This window comes from Triticum dicoccoides, chromosome 3B (assembly GCF_002162155.2).
Source record: "Triticum dicoccoides isolate Atlit2015 ecotype Zavitan chromosome 3B, WEW_v2.0, whole genome shotgun sequence".
Taxonomy (NCBI): domain Eukaryota; kingdom Viridiplantae; phylum Streptophyta; class Magnoliopsida; order Poales; family Poaceae; genus Triticum; species Triticum dicoccoides.
In genome coordinates, this window is record NC_041385.1 from 96463682 (window position 1) to 96468595 (window position 4914).

General features: G+C 53.0%; 1 pseudogene; it reads right to left on the bottom strand.

The window, feature by feature from the left end:
* LOC119279353 overlaps positions 1 to 2079 on the bottom strand; it is a 43055-nt pseudogene extending 40976 nt beyond the window's left edge.
* Positions 2080 to 4914: the final 2835 nt, after the last annotated feature.

Consider the following 4914-nt stretch of genomic DNA (forward strand, 5'->3'; position numbering starts at 1 on the left):
AGCGGCGGACGCGCGTCGGTGGCGGGGCGCTGGAGCGGCGGAGGCGTGTCGGTGGCGGGGCGCGTGGCAGAAAGAGGAAGAGGAGAAGAGAAGGTGCGAGAGAGGCGTGTGGCGCGCGCCGCATTTTATAGGCGCGCCGGAAGCGGTGCGCAAAATATGGCCCGCGAGCTGGCGCTTATCGCGCGCGCGCAAGCGGTTCCCGCGCGTGATTTTTCCGCTGCCGCTGGAGCGCGGCAAAACGCTCCGCGCGCGCGCGTGGTTTCGCGCGGCCGTTGGAGATGCTCTTATGGAAGGCTACAAGTGCTGCTAGTCCTTGGGTAACTCAGCCAGTGAGCAGTACGAGCCGGATCAGATAAAGAAAAGAAAGAAAGGAAACAGTGGCGATCTGGATGTGGATCGGTCAAATCGACCACGACCTGGATTCTGCTATCGCTGCTTGCGTAGCGCCTGGCCTACTGTGCCACCCCGCGTGGCTTCCGCTGAGTCGCCGCGGACCCGCCTCTGCCTCACGACGCATTTGGGAGCTTGCCTCTGTCGGTTCAAGACCGCCGTGGTTCACTTCCGCAGCTGTAGCCCACGTCTACCGCTGCTGAGTTGCCTCGTTTCCCGTTTGCCTCCTCTGAAAGAAAGAACCTAGTTTTCGCAGTACAAGTCGAAACAGTCAAAAGGAAAAGAAGCAATCTGCCAGATTGGAGTACTATTTAACAAGGAATTACTATGTACGTGATTTGGAAAGTACTACTTGAGTACGACATCACATGAGCAACCCTGAGATGGTTTTTAAGCCACTGTGATTCGGAAGACTTGAATGTGGATCAGTCAAACTAAGCTACCCCAAGAAAGACTCGGACCTGTGCTGCGTTTTGCCTTTGCCGTGTTTTGCCTCCGAGCTAGCTGCCCTGGCTGTGAGCCGCCGGTGCGCCTTCTCATCGTCACACCATCGCCAAGCCGCTGTTTGCCTTGGCCTCGAGCCACCGTTCCTACCGCCGGCCGCTGCCGCCGCGGCCTCGTCCCCTTGCTCCCGTGACTTGCTGCCACGGACCGAGCCGCCTGTTGCCGAGTCGCCTCTGCCACCGTGGTCAAGCGCCTTGCCTTCGCCACTCCTCCGTGGCCGACGAGCCGCCCGGCTCGCCTTTGCTGTGGACCCTCTGGTGCCCGCTAGCGGCTGTACTCCGACGCCCGCCCACTCGCGACCCCGGGGCCCGGGCTGGTCTCTGCTTCACCGCTCGACCTGCCTCTGCCAAGTCGCCCGACCCTGCCGCCGGATTACCTTTTTCGGATTCGCTTCAAGCACGGCCCCGCGCCGAGTCTTCTCTCCCATGCCCGAGTCGCTTCCGCTTCCGTGAAGCCGCAGTCCCGGTGTTGAACCGCCGCCGGATCAAGTCGACCTGGCCTTACCGCAGCCCCTGCGGCCGTCCGGGTTATAATTGCCAAGTGACCCGCCTTGGCCTTGAGTCTCTTCACCTGCGACCGCACCACGCCGCTGGGGCTGAGTCGCCATCCGCTCGGACGTACCTGCTCTGACCCGTCCGCGCGCCGGTTGCTCTTATCTCGCTGCTCAAACCGCCACGCCCGTGAGTCGCCTCCGCTTTGAGATGCCCGGTACAGCTACTCCTGCTGAGGACGCCTTAGACCGGCCCCTGAGCCGCCATCACCGCCTTGCCAAATTAGTGCACACTCCGCTGCCTTAAACCGCCGTGACTCGCCGCGGCCTTCGCCTCCACTGCCTCAAACCGCCGTGGCCACCGAGGTCTTCGCCTCTGCTCTGACTCCGAAACTGCCTGTGTATTAAACCGCCGCGCACACGCATACATCCAGCGCCACCATGAGGACGCCCGTGATCGATCCCATGGCCGCGCCTGCCTGTCGCCGCTGCTGCTCCACCTCCAGCCTCCTCCGTCGTGCTGCCGCCTCGCCATGGACCGACGCCCGCCGGACCCCTGTGCTCCACCCTCGCCAGAGGAGTGACCAGGCCAGAGCCCCGTCGGCCTCATCGTCGTCAACCCGCCACGGCCTCACGCTGTCGGGCAAGGGCGACCCGCCGTCATGGTCTGCAGCCCGCCGAGTTACCTCCATCATCGCAGCTATCGCTACGACTCGCCCGCCGGGACGCCTCCGCGGTCTCGGCCTCCTTGGCCGTCGACCCACCACCGGCTCACTGGTCTACTTCGCCAAATCGCCGCTGCGGGCGAATCAAACCACCGTTGCGCCTCGCCCAAGGCTGCCCCCATTCGGCCTCGCCTCTGCTGTCCGCCTCGGCCGGAGAATCGCCCCGCGTCGTGCAGCTGTCAAGGACCGCCCCACACCTCTGGATCGCCATGGCCACAGCCCGCACCGTTCCGGCGGGTGCCGGGTTGCTCCTGCTAGCCTCCACCTTCGAGTCAACGCCGTCGGTCTCAGAAGCCTCTGTTGCGGCTCTTTTTCACCACAACGCATGTGTGATTCTGATTCCACGCCGGGTCACTGGCCCGTGTAAAAAGAAAGTGGGGGCCGGTTTGAAAAAGAAAAGAAAAAAGAAAGACTCAGTGGGTCTGTTCTGAGCTGCTGCAGCTTCTGCGTCTCACCAACAGTATATATGACTGGTTCGACGTCCCAGGGAAATGCCAGGTGCTATCCATTTTATTTATATTATCAATGCATGTTAAATTTCTTCGAGAACAATTATTCTCCTTTTAATCTTTTTATACACAGGACAACGGTTCCATGTTTGCCGTGGAGACAACAAGTTCATCTGTCATTCAAATGTATCAGGACAGTTATTCATTGCTAACAATGGAGTTATACCGCGGATACGGAGTGCATGACATCGTTGTTTTGCATTAACATTTATCCGTGCTGTTTCGCTCAACAGAAGCGCTTAAAGTCGCTACCCTTGCAGACTGATTTCCATCAATACATGAAGGTTATACCCGGTTGCACAAGTTATCAACAAACCGGATGGATCAGTGAATTGGAGTACAAATCGTTGCCCCTACAGTTTGGATAATTTCAAACAATCAGCGTGGATGACCCAATGGCCGGGTTACTGACACAATTCCAATAGGATCATTTATAACCCGCCGCCATTACCTCAACCTTCTGTGGATTTATATCGCGTTGTCAACACCAATGATATATACCTTCTGTTATGATCAAGTCTGGCCAGTTTCAGCAAATTCAAGTGCCCCAGGATGTTGAAGGGAAAGATAACCCGGTCCCGGAGGCTATTGCTATATTGATGAAAATTTAAAAGGCTGTCAGAGAATTTCCGACTCAAAAATTATATGACAAAATCCCGGCTCAATGAAGAAGTTCCGGGTCATCAGAAAGGATTCCGGTTCAATATCCGGTTCAAGAGACATCTCTCTCTCATAAAGCGTTGAAGCTCTCAAATATCCGGTTTACAATCCGGTTCAAGGGGAAATCTATCTCCCACAAATCTCTGAAGCTGTCAATGTCTGGTTCAAAATTCCGACTCAAAAAGAATTAATCTCTCGCAAGTTCGAGTTCTCAGAAAAGTTAAAGGTTACCAAAGAGGACTTGTTGCCATGACGCGCGGTTCAAACATGGGTATTCGGCCTTATTGGCTTATCATATTATTGGTTACATGGGGGCTTCAGCTGACAAAGCGGAGTTCTGTCCATTAATCCGGCTATCACGCCACAATATAGCTTGGGAGCTTCACACCCAAGGGGCCAAAGAGAGTCTGTATGCTATGCACAGCTCAAACATAGGCATCCAATGAGCACAGCTCATCATGTTACTTGGGGGCTCCTTGTGTCAAATACCAAGGAGTTTGAATGGACCCTTGTAGCTGGGTATCGAACCACGGCTTGAAAGCCTGGTATATTTACCTAAAACCCCGAGTTAACCTGCCTTCATTAAGTAAGACACTCCTATCCAGGTCATCCTCGCACGGCCCTCCGAACGTTTGACAGTTACTCTCATTGAGACCTTGCACTTGTCAAAGTTAAAACGGTGATTGGTTAGTTGGAGGTCCATCTTAAAAGGCTTTATTAAATGGTTCAACTCAGCAGCCTAGCAGCCCAAAAAAAGCCTCGAATTTGGGCCTGGCAGCCCTCAAAAAGCCTCGACTACACGGTTTTATTTGCCTTTGTCAAGATTTTTCTCTTTTGATAAATTTTATGTTGAACCGGTGTCTATTGACCCGGCATGACTATCAGTCATCAAATTAACCCGATGTTCATTAACCCGGCTCGACTTTCAACTACAAGTTGTCAGTACATAATCATTTATAATCCGGTGTTTATTGCCCCAGCCTGGCTTTGGACTATAAGTCGCCAGTATATATTTGGATTGCGCCATTGGAATCATGCGCTTATAAATCATTGGATTATATTATTCAAATCTTTAATAGCCAACATGGCTGGATTTTTATTATGGTTATCAATAACCAGTATTATGACTAAGGTTTCCAAAGTCGCTTTTGCGCAATGGCTATCATATTATCAATGGATATGATTTATTCTACAATGGAGGAAGTAGTCCCGAGTTGCTGCAGGCTTACAACCCGACACTTGGGGACTACATTATTTAAGTTGAGATTACATCAAATACACAAGTCTCATGTCGCTGCAAGCATGCACCATGACACTTGGGGGCTAATGCAAAGTCATTGTTTGCTCACCTTATTGAAGACCCGACTCCTCACATCATAATGAGCCGGCCCTTGGGGGCTACCAATTGCTTCTGTCAACAATTCAAGGTACAAAGTTTTTTATCCATTACATTGTCCATTGCTCAGTTGGTAAAGCACAAGGCTCTTAACCTTGTGGACATGGATTCAAGCCCCATGATGGGGATTATATTGTATGATGTTATTTTTGTTGAAGTATATATCAAGTCCCAGCTCAATATTATCTTACTAAGCCGACCTTTGGGGGCTACACCGTTGCTGTTCAAGGTTTTACATAA